This window comes from Sinocyclocheilus rhinocerous, unplaced genomic scaffold, assembly GCF_001515625.1.
Source record: "Sinocyclocheilus rhinocerous isolate Xijiao unplaced genomic scaffold, SAMN03320098_v1.1 scaffold1458, whole genome shotgun sequence".
In the NCBI taxonomy this organism is placed as follows: Eukaryota; Metazoa; Chordata; class Actinopteri; order Cypriniformes; family Cyprinidae; genus Sinocyclocheilus; species Sinocyclocheilus rhinocerous.
This window is the reverse complement of record NW_015633180.1, coordinates 164,567-173,942: the sequence shown is the minus strand read 5'-3', so window position 1 is coordinate 173,942 and position 9,376 is coordinate 164,567. Positions and strand designations below refer to the sequence as shown.

At 36.8% G+C, this 9,376-nt stretch overlaps 1 pseudogene; it reads right to left on the bottom strand.

Annotated features, from left to right (window-relative positions):
• LOC107743366 (coiled-coil domain-containing protein 18-like) overlaps nt 1-9,376 on the bottom strand; it is a 40,085-nt pseudogene that overhangs the window by 4,580 nt on the left and 26,129 nt on the right.

Sequence of the window (9,376 nt, the reverse complement as noted above, 5' to 3'; positions counted from 1 at the left end):
TATATATATATATATATTATATTATATAATATATATTATATTAACATATTTTATAACTTCACATATGCTTAAGTTTTATGTAAAATTTATTTGACTTAATGCAAAGAAAGTGTGTTTAATTTACGACTCTCCACAGTGGTCAGAAGTATTTGTAGCAGGTGAACTGTCCAAACAATCAGCCCATTCGCACAAGAGATCAGATATTGTCTTATTTGCCATGATTGCAGGTGCATAGTACATGGGAAAACTGTGAAATTGGTGTTCCGTGACTAATGTCACCAACCACACAAAGATCGATTTGTCACGTCTGCTGCTCTTCAACTTTAAACCAATTAGCGCTAAGCGCAACACTGTCTGTTGATAGGCATTTGTGAAATGCCCTCTATAGACCTTTTTCATATTTCTGGGTTAGGCGGAGGGGTAGGGGAAGGGGAAGGGGTATAAAATAGAATTGGGATTGGGCCTAACTGACACTCGCTGGACAATGGGAACAGCATCACTACCCCGTCCTACCCTGTGAATCCTGAGCCCCGAAACCCCCCCTGTCGCATGGAACAAAGCGATACAGATAAATGTTTGGGATTTCCTCTTATATATCGGTTAGAGAAGAAAAACTCCATGGTAGTGTTTTCATGACTTTCAAAAAAAGGAAAAAAATAGAGAGAGATTGATAACGGCAGTCAGTAGAGAGAACGATGTCAAATTTACCGTCACTCCCATAGACGCTGTATTAGAAACACCCTCGCATTAGCGTTAACTCGTTTTTTGTAATTTGATTCAAAGGTAATATAATACAAAGTACAGTGTTATAAATGTACATACTTTTTTAAAAAAAATTGGAAGATTTACAATGCTGATGACTGTTGAAACGCATCATCATCAGTCTTGTGAAAAGGGTCTATTATTATGAGAAAAAAATCGTGCTTTGGAAATACATGATTCGTCAAATAGACGTCATTCATAAATTCAGCATATTACCGGTATTATGAAAAACAGCTTTTTGAAAAAGCACATTTTATTATGAAAAAAGGAGATATTTAAACAGCAGTAGTTTGTGAATATTTTAAACGTGTTTTCATGGAATTTGACAAAATAAAATGGATACATTTAATTATTGATTTAATTTAATTATTTAATAATTATTTCAGAATAAATTGGTACATTTAACTGTTATTTTATTGAATTAATTATTTATTTATTTAATTTAGAGCACTTTAGTCCTCCATATCAAAGACATTGATTATTGTTTACTTTACAGTAATCAGTTCATTTCTCCCAATATGTTATAAATAGATCCCTTTTAAGTCTCAAAACGAGAGTAAATTCTTTCATACCATATATTTCCTTAATTTATACCCATTCTCTGCTCACATTTCAAGACAATGTTCAATTTGGATTTATTACTTGTATCCAATTGTTTTGTTTGGCTGTTAAAAATTTGAAGAAAAAGAAGAAGAAGATTGCATTAATAATTATTATATTAATATTAAAAGATTAATATTATTTTCATAAATACTGTTTATTAACAAATATTATAATAGTCAAGTCAAGTCAAGTCACCTTTATTTATATAGTGCTTTTAACAATACAGATTGTGTCAAAGCAACTGAACAGCATTAATTAGGAAAACAGTGTGTCAATAATGCAAAAAAAAAAAAAAAAAAAATTTTTAATTTCTTATTTTGTTAACTTTTTATTTAATAAGAACAAAATCAACAATACTAACAATAAATATTATTAATAAATTATATATTATATTATCATCAATCACATTTATAATTATATTAATTCATTAAAATTATTATTATTATTATAAAATTGTATAACAAAATTGTTCTCAAATACTATTATAGTAATACGTTTTATTTTATTTTTTACAGAGAAACATTACAATAGTAATATTTAATATTTTTAAATATATGTATTATTATTATTAGTCATATTATAAATTAAACTTTTGTGCCCATATTGTGTAGCCCTAAAAGCACAGCAAAAACAAGCAAAAACACTTTTTAATCAGAAAAACTAGATTAGATTATAAATGAGATTATTTTTAATCCAAATTGTAGAGCCATACTGCTGCTTATACAATTTTCTAACAATATAACTCTAGAAATTAACAGTTTTTAAATGTAACAACTTTAATATAAGCCCTAGGGTGGACTGGCCAGTTTGTTTCCCTGTCATTGGTCCAAAATGCTGGGATATGCTCCAGCATCTATAGGACAAGCAGTTTTGAAGAATGTATGGATGTTTAATATAAATGTAATATGGAATTGTTGTATGTAGTGGTTTTGTAAGACACCATCCAGTGAGTCATGCACCTTAATAAGCAGGGTCTCATTAGCACTCTGCAGGAGCTGCTCTTTGCTGTGAAGCTCAGCGTGTAGGCGAGCAGAGGTAGATCTAGCCTCCTCAAGCTGGTCTCGGGCCTGTTGCAGCCGCTGGCTCAGCTGCTCCTGAGAGTTACGCAAGCTGCTGGAGATCTGATCCGACACCTTCAGCAGCTGCCCACGCGTCTGCTGGAGAGCTGAAAGCTGGGAGGCAGAGAGAGAGGGTCAGACCCAGCAAACCAACTCAACTGTCCCATGAGAACAAATACAAATTTTCTGTTTCTCCAAACCTCTTTGTGGTGCTCCTCTCTCTGCTGCTCAATCTCCTGTTGTAGGGTAGTAATGGTGGCCTGGAGTCTGACCTCAGCATGTGTAGAGCACTTCTTCATCACAGACCTCTCTTCTTGTAGCTGCTGAACTTCTTTCTCCTATAGCAAATCAACAAACAGGTTAAGGACCATCAGGCCCTGAGAGAACTCAAGAATCTGAGAGATATCTCATGAAAAGGTAACTTTCATTTTACTGATCTGCTCATAAACAATGTACATGTCTAGAACTGACATGTCACCAAAATACCAAAATTCATTTTATTACAATAACTAGTTTTACCCGTTGACATGCAAACCAATAACCGGTAATGAAAGAAACCCATGTTAACAAGACTTTTCTTCTTCTTCTTTTTTTTTTTTTATAAAATCTTATTTAACGGTGGTGATGTCAAAACATAAGTATGTATTCCTTTCAGAGTATTCTATCGTGATAAAATGTGAGTAAGTCACTTGTACTGAGTTCTCTGACTGAGCGCTTGCGTGTTTCACTCTTTCACTATTCCAATTAATTTCAATCGATGTGCAGTGCATTAATCCAGCCGCTCATCAGACCTCATCAGCGCGTTTTATATTGTTAATAGTAGTTGAATTAGTAGTAGTATTATTATCTTACAAGTATTATTGTTAGTTTTTTTTTAACAGAAACACTGAATGACCAGCAATGTCTCAAGCACCACCACCAGTCCCAAGTTGTCTTAAAATGACAAAAATGCATTCATATATTTTCATTCATACATGGTTACCACGTTTTAGTTCTAACTGCTTAAATGCAAGTTAAAAAATGCTTGATTGACCTATGTTAAAAGTGTACTTTCAGATCATATCACCTATTGCCAAGGTGTGCATAGGTGGTTGCATATTCTCCGCTCATGTTTGAAGTTTGTACGACTACACCACTTCTCCTTCAGCTGCACGAGATGAATATCCATTTTTACAATGTATTTTAGAATACAAAGAGTCCGAGTGTACAATATAGTTCCTCCTCTACGGAAAATGGTTGAATGAGTTTACATGACCACACATGTCGGTTTAAGCATAATTGTTTTGAGAATGTGCATGTAAACACTCACTGAAACCCTAAAGCGTGCAGTGAATGTAAGGGCATAATGGCAAAATAAAGGTGAAAGAACACACATGTTCAGGAATACCACCACATCAATGCAACTGGCTGATCAAACTGTCATTCCATCAATGTGAAAATGAACACGACAGGCTCGTAAATTATCCTGAATCTGTCAAAATGGACGGACTAATTACAGACCCACTCACTCAGAAAACCCTATTGGTCTCATGAATCTAAATGAACTTGAAATGAAATTGAAATCTGTGAGTGCCTTGAAACACAGCTGCTGAGTTTAGAGCTGCAGACGGTTCACCTTCTGATGTGCTTGCTGGGTGACTTCATCTATCTGTCTGTTCAGAGATTCACAGCATGTATGTGCTTGCTGTAGCTCCTGCACCGTCTTCTGGAGCTGCTCACGATACACATGCAGCTGTTGGCCATGTTCAAGAGCATCCTGACTCACACACACACACATACATACACAGACACACACAATATAAGTTGAGACTAAACAGTGCAACTGTCTGAAAGGCTTACTCAGTAATTTTGTGTAAACTGTGTAAAAATTTACTAGCTCTAAGACTGATAAAATATTTTTTTGTCAGAATGACATGGCACCCATGATTAAGTAAATGGTACATTAACAACATCCTGTGAAGATCACAACCACAAGTGTTACACAACCTGTTGGTATTGTTTAATTTCTGTATAGCAAGAGTTTAATGTTGTAACACTGTTATTTCTGCTTTTCATGTAACGTTTTATTATTCACATTTTTTGGGGTTGCTGGATCAAATCTCCTTCTTAAAGTTTAAGTGAAAGTCAAATGAAATGTTCAGTTTTATTTTGATTTTGGGGTGAAAAAAGACCTGGACATGTTTTTGACAGGATTTGTGAGTTTACACACTTTACCTCATTAAATACAGGGTAAAAAAAAATCTATTCACTCCTCACTATAGTTCAAACATGTCCCGTACCCTCTCCAGGTCCTCCTTAACCTGAAGCTGTGACTTCAGCATCTCCAGCCTCTCCATCAAGAACTGCATCTGTCCAGAGAGTAACGAGACCTCATCAGTTCATTAGTCCATTAACAAACTCATCTGTGGTCACTCTCAATTACTCACCTGCTGGTCCTTCTCTCTTAGCTCTTTCTGGCTCATCTCCAGAGCTTCCTGTAAATACTCCACATTCTTCTCCATCTCCAGCTTATGCTCCTTAATGGCCACATCCAGCTGCCCCAACTCAATGCTTTAGTAGAGTGTAGACATGGAGGTAATGGAGATCTTGCTCATGTTTACATGTGGTACCAGCTGCGCTCTCTGCTGTAGCTCCCCCTGTCTTTCTTTCAGAGCATTGTCCAGATCCAACACCTCATGGTTCCTCTCCTCCAGCTCCCTCTGACTCTCTCTGTAAACACATCCAGTGATAGAGTAACTGATTATTTATTCATTCATTCATTCATTTTTTTTTTTTTGCAATAGATTTAGAATAGATTAGAACAAAGTTGAAGGTGATATGTGCAATTTTTCTAGGTTAAAATACTTCTTCCCCATCCTATATGCAAAACAACCATAAATATATAAGAATTTGTTTAAGCATCCTGTCCGGCCTGAAGGGACTTTATTTAACTGTATTTATTTGATACAGTCAAATAGGCCAATAGTGAGATTGGTAATTATAGACTAATGTCAATATATGAACACTCGCTGTACAAAGATAAGTTGTTCAAAAAATAAAAAAAAAATAAAAAAATAAAGTGTACAAAGATGAAAAAAAAATATTAGTGAATTTAGTTTTATCTAAACCAATAAATTATTTTAATCACATTATAATACATAACACATTACTAAAAGCAAAAAAAAAAAGTTATAAAGGCTCTATTTATAATTAAAATAATACATTTAGACAATTATCATATTAGAGCAGCATAATGTGGTTTGTATTTTCACATTCAAAGTGCATTTACTATATTTATACATAAAAACGTATGTATGAAGTGTTGGAAAACGGTTTAGGAAATGAAAAGAAACTGGAATGACTTCATAGGTCTCTGCTGAGACATATCCACCATTAATGTCTATAAGAAGGAACGAAAGAAAAACCAGCAAAACAGGATGCAACCATCAGCAGGTATTTACAAGGAAATATTTGTCCTTTTTTGTATCCCATATGAAAATAAGGTTTGAAGGTTATCTAAAAACACAAAATGTGTTTTGAGGCCTTTACAGATCCATCATAATCTCTTTCCGAGGCATATAAGCAACAACACAAAGTCCTCAATTTAGGTTGTCCTCAGGCAAACATGAGTAAGGGTGTAAGAAACCTCAGAATTGCTCTGTATCCAGTGATGGACAGACTGCTGTGACTTCCCAGCAGTCAGAGAAAGGTGGTGGAGCAGCTCACCTGAGCTCAGCAGCTAATTTATCGATGGTCGCTTGCTGTTGGTCTGACGTAAGCTGTGTCCGCTGCAGCAAGTCTTTCAGCTCCTGCAGGTGGTCCAGGGTGTCCGCCAGCTCGCCACGCACCTCCTGCAACTGTCCCTCCAGCAACTGCGCCCGCTGCAGCGAGTTCCTCCTGTCCATCTCACTGCGGTGGAGTTTCTCTTCAAGGCCCATTACTGAGAAAACATAAGACTATTATTAAAAATGATTCATCTCATCTTCCTCAGAGTTGTAGACTAGACTAGACTAGATAGTTCATGGACGCCCCCTTTGTGAGGTTCAAACCACTTTTGGGTGAGCATTTCTTAAAGTGAGGATTGCAAACCCCTAGGTGTCCAGCAATTATAGATTGTACAATTCTTAAATTGTAAGCCAAAAGTTCTCACTGAAAAAACTGGTCACATGGTCAGTACAACAGTGACTGCTCACTTTTTTTAAAGGCTTAGGTTTCACATACAACTCAGATAGAAGTTTATGCTCATTATTGTTTTGTTGGTGGTCACTGGAGCTGCATACCCATTTCACTCTTCTTATCCAGCAGGCCTTTGGTCTCCTCGAGTGTCTCCTCCATCTGATTGAGTTGAGAGGCTTTCGTGTTGCTGTCTCTCCTCAGACGCAACTGCTCAAGCTCCATGTCTGACAGCTCCACTCGACACTTACTCATCTCTGAGCTCAGCTGCCTGAAAAACACACACAGCTTAACATTACTATCTTTTTCTCAGTGCTTTTATCATTGTACAGCTGCTGTCTGGACATGACTACAGGTAAAAGATAACTGACCTTAAAAGAAATTACAGAAAAATCAAGTAAAGAAAATCTCATGTGAGACGCTTTCTTCCTCAGCGAGAATAATTTGCTGTTCGCAGTATATATAGAAAGAGTTTAGTGGGAGTGGCTATGGACACAAAGGCTCTGAAGCCACTAAACAGTCATAAGGTCATCTCAAGGGACACCCTCAGGACAAGTCTCATGAAAAAAAGTTCATTAAAAAATATTCAGTGTTATAATTGAGGCAAAATGAAGCCAACAAACATTTTCTAGTCACATGCTTTCACACTTCCATGAAAAACACTGCTTGTATTATACATTTATTTTTTTAGAAATTCTCTTTTATATTTTTGAAAACAGAATAGGGGCAATAGTCTGAAAACACAAACATATTTCCATACTCTTGATTGGTCGACTTGATTGCACAGACACTATTTAAACTGAACTGAGCTGGATGATGACATCACTGAATTCAATGATGAACTGCCTCTAAAACGGAAAATTGAGTGTTTACTATTATCATTTTGCATTATTGACACAATATTTTCCTAATTAATGCTGTACGGTTGCTTTGACACAATCTCTTTTCTTTTTTCCATACTTATCCAGACCTGGAAAACACTCAAATCAAATTTTATACTTTTCCATGCTGCATAGGAACCTCTAAACATGTTTTGATCATTCTATTTGTAGTGGTACACAAAAATGCTGAAGAAACATTCCTGCAATACAAAAGGTAAATTAAGGAACTGAAATGCCAGGTGGTCTCACGTTATGGAGCCGGAGAGCTCTGCAGCCTGTCTCTCCTTCTTCTGCACCTCCTAAGTGGCCTCCTCCACCTCTCTCTCCCTTCTCCTCAGAGCCTGGAATAAGGCAGTGCGCTCCTTCTCCAAATCGTGTTCCATCTGGGACACCTGTAGGCAATCAGAAGATGTTTTCCCACAATCTGCAAAGATTCAATTTTTTTTTCATGCAGAAAGATCATGAGATTATTGTGTAACCTGCTTTTGTGGAAAACACATTTTGTGGAAAGACACATTTTGTGGAAAACACAGTGATTAAAATGAAAGAACAGTAACCAATGTAGCACAAAAGAAGAATAAAACTAAAATTTTGGAGGGTTACAGCTGTCAATTGTTAGTAAAAAATATACAAAAAATTTGTAGGAATTGTAGAGGCCCCTGCTTTGAATGATTTCAGCACATCTGCGGCCGCAGGATATCACTAGTTTCTCAAACTGCACTGGTGTGATCTTAGTCCACTCTTCTTCCAGTCTCTTCCATAGCTCGGTAACTGTAGTGGGTTTCTTAGCCATAACTTTGTTGCCAAGGATATTCCAGAGATTTTCAGTTGGGTTTATGCAGAAAGATCATGAGATTATTGTGTAACCTGCTTTTGTGGAAAACACATTTTGTGGAAAGACACATTTTGTGGAAAACACAGTGATTAAAATGAAAGAACAGTAACCAATGTAGCACAAAAGAAGAATAAAACTAAAATTTTGGAGGGTTACAGCTGTCAATTGTTAGTAAAAAATATACAAAAAATTTGTAGGAATTGTAGAGGCCCCTGCTTTGAATGATTTCAGCACATCTGCGGCCGCAGGATATCACTAGTTTCTCAAACTGCACTGGTGTGATCTTAGTCCACTCTTCTTCCAGTCTCTTCCATAGCTCGGTAACTGTAGTGGGTTTCTTAGCCATAACTTTGTTGCCAAGGATATTCCAGAGATTTTCAGTTGGGTTTAGATCAGGACTCTGGGCCGGCCATTTCATTATTTCAATGTTTTCAACTTCAAGGAATGCTTCACCCATTTTGCAGTGTGATGGGGCATTATCTTGCATGAAAATTGCAGGCTGATTGGGAGATGCTTGCAGGGAAGGTACTGCATGTTGTTGAAGGAGGTTCTGATAAACATTTGCATTCACCCTGCCATGTAGCTGTATAAGAGGCCCAACTCCTACTGCACAAAACATCCCCCAAAGCATGACACTTCCTCCACCTTTCACTGACTTCTTTACGCACTCAGGGTTCAGTCTTTCCCCAGTTTGATTCCGAACATAATGTTTCCCATTTGACCCAAATAAATTAAACTTGAACTTCGGAACAGTTCTCCTCTCTCCACACAACATGCTCCTCAGCAAAGGTGAGCCTAGTCTTTTGATTATTCTTGCTGATGAGAGGCTTCATCACTGCAGAGTGCGCTTACAGTCCGACTTCTCTTAAAGGGGTCATATGATGTTGCTAAAAAGAACATTATTTTGTGTATTTGGTGTAATGAAATGTGTTTATGCGGTTTAAGGTTCAAAAAACACATTATTTTCCACATACTGTACATTATTGTTTCTCCTCCCAGCCCCGCCTTTCTGAAACGCGTCGATTTTTACAAAACTCATCGGTCTGAAAAACGAGGTGTGCTCTGATTGGCCAGCTACCCAGTGC